We start from the raw sequence: 12,104 nt of genomic DNA on the forward strand, positions 1-12,104 counted from the left end.
AGGAGTGGGATGGGGAGTGTCCCCCTCCATCCCACACCAGTGTGGCCACGCCACAGCCACTGCAGCCTGGCAAAGTAGCAGCCGCTCTGCAAACATCCCGACCCTTTCCAGAAGGCCAATCTGCAAAGTTTGCTTCCCTTTTTTGCATTTTTCTGGTGCATTTGCACCATGTTTATGCTGATGGCGTTCACCTCCCTCCAGGAAGGGAAGCCACATCCGTGGTTCTCACGCTGCACCCCCCTACATGCTGCCCTGCTTCCCCCACTGCTGCTCAGCCCCAAAGCCCCTCCAACTTGCAGCATGGCATAGACGAGCCCCCAGCTTGTAGCAAAGCAGCAAATCCCATCTTGCCGCAGCGGTACCAAAAGCGGCCTGCATGCTGCACCAAGCCCCAGCCGGGCAGGATGCTGCGGCGCACGCAGGCAGCACTCCCATCTCCCCATCCATCAGAGGAAACGCTTGGGCTCGTGACCGGGTAAGTCAAGAGGGTCTGAAGGAAGCTGGGGGTCAACAGAGGTTCAGAAAGCGCCTTTGTTGTCTGAGCAGGAACGTGGCGAAGACTTTAATCCCCTTACGGCTCACAATTACGTTAAAGCTCTTCCTAAGTACACCGTTTTCTGGCTGTACCGGTGATAACCACATCAGGAGGCACCATGGGGCTGGAGGCACCCACTGAGCAGGAGCTAAACTCGGCTGCGCTACTTTCTATAACCTGATTGCCACCTCTGTGAGCGAGAGATGCTTCCTGCTAATGCCATCGTTCGTGATGCTCCCAGATTCAGGCTGTCCCCTGGCATGGGGCAGCCTCAGGGGAGACAGTGCCGGTGAAATTGTTCAGTGGGTCTGGTCTGCTCCCATAGGATGGGATGGGATGGGGGCCAAGCCAGCAGCACATGCTGCAAAAAACCCAGCAGCAGGCGGAGAAGCAGTGTGCCCAGCGAGACGGAGCAAACGCTGCCCGGGATCAGCTCCACGCTGCTGCCAGCACATGCAGGGAGCCAGTCCGGCACCCCCATCCGCAGAACTCGGGATCTCCCCACTGCATGGGGCCAAATCCACTGCTTTGAAGCACCCCCAAAATGCATCCCACAGCCCTGCCCTGATCATCACACCCACTCCAACGGCCCGGCACAGCCCTTGTGCTCCCCACGGCAGCCACGCTAGCATTCCGGCCGCCTCGTCCCCCCTCCTGCAATAAATCACTGCCGGCATTTGCATAGTTCCCAATCAGGAGGATACGGGGCCGGGAAAGCAGGATCCCGGTGTGCAGCTGATTAGCATGGAAATGTATGCGGCTCACAAACAAACCGGGGCCCGTTTAATTAGAGCGGCGCCTTTGATTCACCGCCAGCCTCCTGCATGCACCAGCCCCGGATTATTTTTAGGCAGTTTTACAAAACAAATGTATTTAATTAAGAAAGAGACCCCTGAGCAACCAGAGAGTGAGTCCTGCACGGCAGTGAGCAAAGGGGCCGCCCTCTCCCCAGGGGGACGTGGCGACCGGGCTTGCAGGGCCAGGCTAACCCTCAGGAGCCCACGGCACAGCCAAAAACCCCCTGTACGTCCTGCCACAGGACTGAAGAGCTTTTGCCGTAACCCAAACTGGTCCTGGTACTTACCTGCCTTCTCAGCATCCTTTGCCAGACCCCTACAGACACTCTGCTCCCCATCACCCCTGCACTGGGTACCACTGTGTGCTGGGGAAGCCAGAGACGCCGAAAGCCCATCCTAAAGCCTCTGCTTGCCCTTTGTGTGTGGGGGGGGGGGGGGGGGGGGGGGGGGGGGAGGGTGTCTTTCTGCCCAGGTCCAGGACCACATCTGCCGCTGCTCCAAACATCAGAGGATGTCAAGCCCCAGACACCTGTGGTACAGGGCCATGTGGCACCCCCTGCCCTGTGGTACGTTGTTCAGTGGTACCCAGCATCACCCCCCGAGCCCAACCCTGCCTCCCTGCATCCCCTTGCAGGTCGCTCCCCTCCTGGCTCTCAGCTTTTCCCCTACAAAGTCCTGTCCAAGCCAGCTCTCCGGAGGAGGGTAACAAGGAGCATATCCCCTCCCCAGCAAGGCACTGTCTCCCCTCCTTGCTACGGCAACGTGACAAACGCACCTTTCCAACCCTTTTATGGGCCGCAGTTGCGGCACAGAAGAATCGATATAGTTTTACCCTGGTTCTAAAATAGATCTATGGCTGGATGTCGCGCTGGCACTAATTTTTAACTAGCGGGGTAATTTCCCCATTACATTATTGCACTGCGCAGTGCTGGGAAAGAGAAAGAGATGTATTAAAAAAAACAACAGACGTGAAGCACTTCCAGTTAATTTGAGGCTCCAGGAAGAACCTAAAAATACTCTCAGTAGTCAAACAGGGCTGGAGCCCAGCCTGCCATATGTCAGGGTGCTCTGGTGGGGGGCACGGGGCCACCCCAGGCATGCACACGTGGGACCTCTTCTCTCTGGCACCTCTCCTCCCACTAAGGATGCTCTATAGGCAGGTTTGGGATTCAGGAAAATGAAATTTGGAAGACCTGGCAATCAAGCAGTTTTCTGGTTGGCCAAAAGGCAGGGCACGGAGGGAGCTTTTGAGTTAGCTTGTGGTAGGCAAATCCATCCTGCCACTCCTCCCCAGCACGAGGAGATCACCAGCAGATAGACCCCAATGTCATCATCCCATGCCAGGAGGACCCGACTGCCCACGGGAACCCAGCATCAGGGCCTTTCCAGCGGGATTAGCCCAACGGGAACCTACCCATCCCAGCTGGCGGGAAGGGGACGGGCTGTTTAGACCATAACACGGCGGAGCAGCGCATGGGATGTGCAAGGTGCTTCCCATCTCTTACAGACGCTGGGAGGGACCACTTCCCTCCCCTCTCCCCACACCCGCGGGGTAGCTGGGGGCAGGGGGAGAGGATGCGGTTTAATCAGAGCAGCCCCCCTCGGAAACACGCTCCTTCCTGCCCACCCTGCCTGCCTTCCCACCTGGGGGAAAAGACATTTACCAAAAATAAATAAATAAATAAACCTATTAACCTTTCTCCTCATCCTGACGCTGATATAATTACCCAATACTAATAATTACTCACACTAATTTCTCGCTCAGGATTCCTGCCCTCACTCTTTGCCTGCCTCGGGCTGGCTTCAGGCAGCAGCTCGTCAGCACTGCCTTCTGCAAGGGGCTGGCAGGAGCCCCAGCGGGCGGCCGGACCCCGGGACCATGATGAGGCGGAGGAGCAGGAGCGAGGGTCAGCTTGTTGGGCTCCTGCCTCGTTAAGTAAACGGAGGAGACCAGAGGCAAGAAATTACAAGCTCCTTGCTGGGATGAATCATCTCAAAGCAAGCCCAGAGGCTGCTCTGCCAGAAATCCACGTGCATGCCCTCCCCACCCAAGCGAGAAGCCTACCCCACGGGGTGAGCACCCAGCACAACTTCACTCTGAAGAGGGAAGGGTTTAAGACCTGGTCCCCCAGCAGCCAAGTGGGCTGGTGGAGGCAGCCCAAGGCCAGGAGATGCAAAGGCGTCTCACCTGACCAAGAGGCCCCTCACCTCCCAGGCCAGCCATGGAGAACCCCAGCAAAGGAACGATGAGGGAAAGGACAGTGTGCAATGCTTCAACCCCCGGGCACCCCGGTATAATGAGTGACGGTGCACAGCATGCCCTGGCTAGGCAGAGGCAAAGTCCTCCCTCAGGAGGCCCAGAGAGGGTTCCTGGGGATGGTTTTGTCTGGCTGGAGAAGGGAGTTGCCATCCCATACGGGTTTTGGAAGAGGAGAGCACATCACCTTGCTAAGAAGCATGCAGTGGTGCAGGGTTATGGCCGGACAACAGCACCGACCGGCCCTGCTGCTGCCTCGAGCCCAATGCTCCCTCCAAAGCTCAGCTCTCCTTTACAAACCATGATGCTGGAGCATCCAGAAGCTTCTGCAGGGCCCAGGCCCCACCACAGCCAGCGCTAGTGAAGAGCCACTGCCCTGAGGAGCTGTACAAGACAAGGCTGGGACCTGAAACCCACGTGAAAGGCATGGGGAAGCGAAAGCACCGGGAGGGCAGAGACAACACATCAGAGGAGAGACAGCTCCTTCCATTGCAGCACGCTTGCTCCTCTGGGCAAGCCACTCTCCAGGCTTGTCCAGGTGAGGAGGCACCTCCCCACTGCCATAACCACTGCCCGACTGCCGCTTGCCAAACCACCACAGGGAAAACCTCTCAACTTCCTTATGGCCACCTGCAATGGGCACAAGGCGGAGAGGAGCATCTCCCCAGGGCCACCTTTTGGAAAGACGGTCAATGAGAGGAACGAAGGGCAGCAGCCATGACCTGGCGGCCACCCAGCGCTGGCAGCGGGTGCGGAGGAGGACAGCAACGGAGGATGGGACTTTACAGCTCAGCCTGGGCCAGGGACGCCAGGCGGAAAGGGAGGAAGCACAGCCGGAGAGGGAAGGCAGCTGCAGACATGCCAAGGCTGCTTTCAGATTTAACACGCACCAGCAGGGATTTGGCCGGGGTCCGAGGGGTGCTGACGTGGGCCACCGGCTCCCCGCGGGACCGAAAACACGTGCTTGGGGGCACATGCGGAGGGTCCCCAAGAGACCCGGTCTCACTGCAGGGGACAGCCCCCAAGCCCACCACCAGGAAGAGGGGGCTCTTCACCGCCCCACAGCCGGTCCCCCCGTGGGGCTCTCCCACCCCAGCCCTCTATCTCTCCCCCTCCAGGCTCCCAAGTCCCCATCCTGGGTCCCAAGCAGTCCCCCACAGACCACTCCTCCGGGCAGGAGAAGTGCTCAGCCAGGCTTTGTACTCTTATCTGTACAGGGCTGTGATTAATTCGCAGCGGCTGGCAGCAGCTACAAGAGGAGGGCGCTTTCGCCCGCCTGCCACACTTCAAAGGCAGGGACTTATCTGCCTGAAACACACTCCGCAGCCTTTTCACGGGGACCCTTTCCAGTTCCATGGGGCTCGTGCGGCACTGATGGGCAACGCGAAAGAAAGTCTTATTTACGGGAGTGCATTTCAAAGCCTCCTCCCTTCCCTCTCAACACTCGCTGGGGGAAGCGGAGAGTCCCCCAGCCTCAGGGATGTCCATCAGGGACAGAGACTGAGCAGGGAAGGACAAGACAGGGCTGCGACGAGAGGATGCTGGATCAAGGTCCCTGTCCCACCTTCGCCCACGTCCTGGTCCCCTCCTGCCCAAACCTCTTGCCAGTGAGCAGCTCCGCAGCACGTCCCTGAGTTGGGAGGAGGAAAAAGCTTTGACATGTGCGGAGGGCAGAGCCCAGCCCCGGGACCAAAACCTTCCCCTCCCCATGCCACTGGTGCTCACCGCTCAGGCACCACCAAAGCCCCGGGCTCCGGCACCCAAACCAGCAGGTGTGCATTCCCCCTCCACGGGAGCGGGGCCATGCTAACACCCTCAGCATTCTGCTCTGATTTTGGCACTGTCCGCCCAAAGGGCACAGGACAGAGCAAATAAAACCAAGACAGGAGCGGGTCCCGGCAGAGCTGACCCCCCAAACCATGGGGCCACCTCCCGCAGGCAACAGAGGACCTGTGCAGCCCAGCCACCCCGGGGCAGAGGTGACAGCTGCCGGGTAGTGTCACACAACACCGCGCCAACAAGCCTACAGCCGGAAAGGGAGTATCCCGTGTCCAGCCAGGGGGGCTGGCGGGGGAGAGGGACCCCCCTGGGGTGCCAGCCTGCATGGCCCCTCCTGGCACGTGGCCTGGGCTCACCCCGAGGCAGCAGGCAGCGTGGGGACGGGGACATCGGCTGCCCCTCCACATGCCTCCCCCCGCCAGCCGTCCCCCGGGGACCAGCAGCGCCAGCAGCTGCTGCCCGCATGCCCCTCTCCAGTTTCCAAAGGAGGGAGAGGGGTTTAAAATGAGGTTCCCAGATCAGCTGCTCCAGGGGGACACACACTCCTCTTCCCCCCACCCCAGGAAGGTGCAGGGGCTGCCCAGCGAAACACGGGGCTGGGAGCAGCTGCCGGGCCATGGCATCGTCTGTCCTGGGGGGCAAAGCCAGTGGGGACGGGGGGCTGGGTACTGCTGGAGAGGGGGACACCAGCGTGCCGGGGGACAAGAGCGGAGAGGAGGCAGCGGGAGAAGGCAGTGGCTCCTGCTCCCTCCTGTATTGCAGGTTACCGAACTTTGGCACCCAGGGTGACGAGGATTCGCCTCTGGTTTTGCTCAGGCATCAAGAAAATTGCCACCAGCAGAGCCCTAGCCATGCTTTACCAGGGCTCACCGTACAGCTGCTCGGTGCCGTGGGGCAGGAGCCGCACACCCAGCCGGAAGGGTACAGGCAGCCGGCAGCAGGGGTGCAGGCAGGGCTTTAGGGACGCATCTCCCAAGGGCTCACACCCAGGACTGGGGACAGGATGGCCCCGCAGAAACATCCCAGCTATGCGGGGCGGGCTGGCAGCCAGCACCCCAGCTACCTCCGCTCCCCCGGCCAGCCACCCTCCCTGCTGGCCCAGCCAGCTGCCCGTGCAGGAATGCACCAGCCGGGCGCCGATCAGACACATGTCTCCTACCAGACAGGCAGGCAGCTGCCTGCTGCCGGTTGCTCGAACCCGGCATGCCAGGGCCCTGCAGAGGTGGCTGCCGTCCTCCCAGCCTCCTCTGCAGGGAGTAGGTTTCGCCAGCCCCTTGCACGGGGGGCTGGGATGCTCCTGCCTCATCACTAAGCCACCAAGGGAAAGCGGCGAGATGAGCTGCCTACTTCCACCCAGTGAAACCCATTTGCTTTATAAAGATGAATACAAACAAGACTTTCGTCCTGGGCCCGACATCGCCCTGAGCTGGAGACTATTGGGACTTTAATTATATCAGTATAATAAAGCAAAAACCAAGGAGATACTTAATCTAAATCAATGCTCGTAACAGCAAATGCCAGCGACTTGCCGACACTGACAGATATGACACCAATTCATCTAACCGGTTTCGAAGCACACGTTATTGCTGGTGCGTTGTCCCTGGGCGGTATCCCGAGCTCGGCCACGTGGGCTGAGGACAGACGCGCTCGCTGCACCTCTCCGGGGAGGTGGGGTGGGAACTGCGTGAAGGCACTGGGGTTTGCCATAGGAGATAGGGGAGATGGGGGAGGCAGGGGGGCAACCCTGCCCAGCAGGACCCCGAAACACAGCACCACCTTCCCCAAAACTCCTCAACCGCCTTTTTCTTTCACTCAAACTCATTTCCATCTTTTCCTCTTGTTCAGCCACCCACACGAGCGGCGCTCCCCCGCACTGAGCGGGCTCAGCAGAGCTGGCCAGACCAGTGCCAGCCCATGCGGCATGGCATGGCGTGGCATGGCACGGCACAGCACTGACTGGCCCCGCACCCACCGTCTGCAAACCTTCCCAAAACCTCCCCTGACCAGGTCTGCCCCCATTGCTCTATCAGCAGGATGGGGAAGTACAGCCCAACACACCATTCCAGCAATTTTGACAGAACTAAAACACTGTCAGAAGAATCTTTTTGATCTTTCTGTACCAAAACTGAACTGCTGGAAAGAGGGAGTGAGTGCCAGGGCACCGCACGGGAACAGCACCTTCACCAAAGTCAAACCTGGCTGCAGGAGGGACTGACAGAGACAATGAATAAGGGAAAGGAATTACAAGCACCACCCCGTTGGGAGCCACATGGAGTGGGACAGGTAAAGGCACTTGTCCTGCTCCCCTCCCCAGCAAAGCCCCAGGTCCCGTCCCCATCCCCCCCAGCCCCACAGTTGCTCTGGCAGTCTCGAGCCATTGATTTCCCAGCTTTGCCCTTCAAAACTCTCCTGGCTCAGTGCCTGGTTCGTATCGTCTAGTCACTCAGGAGCAAAATATCTCTATTATTATTGCAATTATTTCCCAATCAGCATCGCTCAGGGCTGAGGCGGTCAGAGGGGGGGCCCTCGACAAGCGAATCGATGGGCAGCCTCTGCCCCAGGGGCTGCCAGGGACGAACGGGAGGCGCTGGCAGCTGCCGAGCAGCGTGAGGAAGGGCGGGCAGAGGACGGGGGACCCCAGGGACCTCTCCGTGCAATGCCGTGGACCGGCAGGGTGGCAGTCCTCAGTCTTTGCTGACTCTCAGCCAAGCAACAGTGATGCAAAATAACCTGTGCACGGAGCATGCATGCAGCCACCAACCCCACACGCTCTGGATGTGATGCAAGGGCTTTACCTCCGAGGCGCCTCATGGCTAAAGAGAACCGAGAACCGACGGGAGCTCCAGGGCATCCCCGGGGGCAGCACAGCAGCCACCGGGGCATCAGTTCCCTGGGGAGGGAGCAATAGAGCATCCCAAAACTACCCCTCCCGCGGCACGGTGCCTGCACCCGGCTGTGCCCTCTCCAGCGTATATGCAGAGCGAAACCCCAGCACCACACCTCACCGCAGACCCGTCCCTCTCGAGGGAGGGGAACGCAGGCAGGTAAGCGGGTCCCGCTGTTTCTCAAGCCACAGGAAGCAAGGAGGGAGCTGCCGAGGTAGGAGAGCCCAGTAACAGATAGGGAAGGAATTTTAGCCCTGCAAAACGGAAGGTAAGGGCAGAAAAAGCACACAGCAAAATGGGATGGGGACCTTTTCACCGCATCCCACTGTTCCCCTCCATGTAGGAAAAAGCCCTGGGTGACAGCAGTGAAGGGCAGAGCACGTCACAGAAATACAGGATTATTTTTTTCCCCGTTTATTAATTACTGTAGGCATCCCAAGCGTCCCAGCAGGCCTCAGGCACACTGAAGCCATGAAAGTGTGTCACCCTCCCGGCTCCCACGGGACTCGGACTGCACGTGACCAGCCTGGGGCAAGTTAATAACTAAACGTCCCAGAGAAGTCCCTGGGAAGAAAGCTCTCGCTTGAAGGACTCAGTACTCAGTTTTCCAAACAAAAGCCAGCCCTTTACTGCCAAGGCACCAGCTCCTCCAAGGAGACCACATCCTTCTGTCCCATTGGGACCAGCCCAGACCGTTGGCTACCAGTCTCCTGCGATGCACAGCCCATCGCCCTGGCTGGCGAGCAGAACAGACCCAGAGCCGCCATCCTCAGCCTCTCCACAGCTTAGGAGTTGCTATTTCTCCTGCAAATCCGAAGCACCACTTGTTTTCCTCCTAACGATGCTGCTTAGCTCAACAGGGCAGCACAAGCCCCCCTTCCCGAGCCTCACTGCACTTCTGACCATGCAATCAGACCAAGATAATCCCAACACAAACGCCGAGGGCTTGTCCCACCTCCCGCACCCTCCTGGCCGCTTGGGACATGCCTATGGCCAGGGGCTCAAACCCCCACTGCCTGCCAACAGTGATGGGGACGCTCCCCTTTCTAGATCTCCATCAGGGGATCCCAAAAGGCAGGGAGGAGGCAGCTGGGCTTCACCAGGGATGCGGCGGGGAGGAAGGACAGGCTCCCGGGGCTGCAGCACAGCTGGAGATCAGCTGGATCCTTCCTCCCCCCTCGACTCCAGGAAAACAGCTGTTTCCTTCCTGGTCCCTAAAACAACACAGCAGCAAGAAAGGAGCTGCCTGAGGACAAGGCAGGGGCCGTCGGTCTTGCAAACAGAGGAGCCAGCAGCAGGAAAAGCCCACGCAGGGGACGCTGCAGAGGGACAGACCCCAAGGTGGGGATTTGCTTCAGGGTACCCCCGCGGTCGGGTCCCCTCCCACCCCAGTGCCCGCACCAGCAGCCCCAGGCGCAGATTCAGCACCAGCCAAGCCCCCATTTCGGCGGGGCTGCCTGTGCAGGGCACCATGGCTTGTGTCTGGATTTATCCATCCATCAGACTCTAAAGCCTTCTGCAACCCCATCTCAGCAGCTCCCCATTCATTCAGCTCCAGCCGCGTAAATGCACCAGCCGTTACTTCCACGGCGTGCAAGCCAAAAGCCGTTTGCTGCAGCAATACATTGCAGCAAGGGGCATATAACAGGAATTAAATCCGCTGCCTATTCACCTCCACCTAGGGAGAAGGACAACGCTGACTGCACAGGGGGGATTCGGCTTCACCCGTTTAACACCGGCTTTGATCCCTTCCTACCAATCAGGCCTCTTGTTAATGCAGCTCTGGGCTGTCTTGGTGTTTTATCTCCATGGACAAATCATACCAGACTGCCCAGGAGAAGCCGATAAGCAATAAACGATCAGGGTCTAAATATCACAGGGCACAGTGACAACATTAAATATTAACACCCAGCACAGGCAGCAGGACTGGACATGCAGAATCTCTTACAAATTCAATGACAAAATCATACATCACATGATGTACTTCATGGGAACGTAACCCATGGCATTCAGGAGGAGGCAGAAAGTTACAGCCACACTTTTTTTTTTTTTTTCTTTTTAGATCGACATCTCTGCTATTGACACGCCATGATCAAAACTCCAGGCTCTGCCTTTCCTTCTGAAACAGTCCCTGCTCCAAACATAAACACCCCCAAGATTAGGGAAGAAACCTTCCGCTGTTCCATGCTCGGTGTTCCCAGCGATAACAGCCAGCTAAGCTTGGCTTCGGGCTGAGCACACTGGAGAGTGCCTGCAAATATTTTGTTTCAAATACACTCAGACCCTCTCGCTCACTCCACCTTGAGCTCTTGTCGTGTTTGCTAAATTCCCTGCTCTCACCTTTTGTTTGCATTTTAAGGCTTCATTCCCACACCCTAAATCTCTGGCCCTCCTACAGCATCTCCAATCCTGAGAGCCGCATCCCTGGCTACACTACAGCCTTCTCCGCATCTCCGTAAAGCCAGGGGAAAGCTATGGGGCAACGGCTCCCCACCACGCAGAACTTGGAGCGATGAAAACCACTTCTCTGCAGTGGGCCCTCCGTTCAAAACCAGGATGAAAATTAGGCTCTTCAGTCTGCGGATAGGAGCAATTTCGAAGGAGAGATTGAGAAGATTTCAATATAGAGATTGTTTTCCCTAAGGGCACTGCTCGAGATATTTAAGAGCTCAGGTTTTACACGGCATGGATTTCCTTTGGCACCGATGCAGAACTCCCCGCCCCGATTCTCCAGGGAGCAATCCCTTCTCCAGGCTGTTGGGGAGTGCTGGGTCCCGTTGGCTAACGTGGAGCCCATCGGTGACTGAGGGACTCACCCAGTAGGTAAACTGGGGCGCAGGTGGGCTGGAGCCCACCTTGAGCTTTCCAGGTGCAACAGCACTTGGCCACAAATTGTGGTAACCTCAGCTCTGGCAGGTCCATGCAATGGGAAACAAAGAGCCCAGCTAACTTCTTAATAAATTACTCCTGGGGATGCGGGGCTGCTCTCTGAAAGCCCAGCTCTTGCTAAGACCAGACCAGAGCACATGCCACACTCAAAACCAAGTTCTCAGAAGATCTTTGAGGAACATCTACCACCCTCCCCACCATTCCCACCACTGCCAGGGGACCTCAAGCAGAGCTGCCACCCACCGCGACTTGCCAGCACCATGGCCAAGGAGCTGCTCCCAGCCGGGGATGCCGGTTGGCACCCGGCAGCCCAGCGAGAGATGGTCAAGCACCAAGCACGGCCGGACCTTGCTGGCCTGATGCTGGAGGGAGCGGAGATGGGGACGTGCAGACAGCTCCCGGATAAAAAGCTTTATCCTGAGATGCAACCCTGGCAGGCACCCATCGCATGCCTGAATATCTATAGAGGGAGGCCAAGGGGTGGGAAATGATGTTAATTAAAGTTTTAATTACTGTAACCAAACGAGTAGTATAATTACTTTATTCTCACAGAGACGTCAAACTGATTAAGGACCACGTGCACAATCTTCAGGTTGATGTGGTTTTTAATTAAACGTGCCATCAAAGATGGTGAGAAGGGTGGGCAGGACGATGGCTCAGCCCTGCCTGCTCCTGCCTGGACCCCCCGGAGACCTCGTGCGAGGAAGGAGCCCAGGCTGGCAGAAACACGAAGGTCAAGGGCAGCAACTGGTGCAAAAGGCCAAAGACAGCTGCTTTGGGAAGACCGAAGCCGGTCGGATGCACGCAGGTGTCTCGAAGGAGAAACTCCTCTCCTATACATTGGCCCACAGCTTCACATACCCCCAAAACATCTACCTTTACAAACATCTCCAAAACAACTCCGCACAGGCCCCAAAAATATTAATGAACTGTGCTGCCAACTGGAGGGAATGATTAAAAAA

The 12,104-nt window shown here is 58.0% G+C and overlaps 1 protein-coding gene across 1 annotated transcript in view; it reads right to left on the bottom strand.

Moving 5' to 3' along the window:
* Window positions 1-12,104, bottom strand: part of PLXNA1 (plexin A1) — a 107,310-nt gene that overhangs the window by 69,398 nt on the left and 25,808 nt on the right.

Source organism: Gymnogyps californianus, chromosome 13 (genome assembly GCF_018139145.2).
Source record: "Gymnogyps californianus isolate 813 chromosome 13, ASM1813914v2, whole genome shotgun sequence".
Taxonomy (NCBI): Eukaryota; Metazoa; Chordata; class Aves; order Accipitriformes; family Cathartidae; genus Gymnogyps; species Gymnogyps californianus.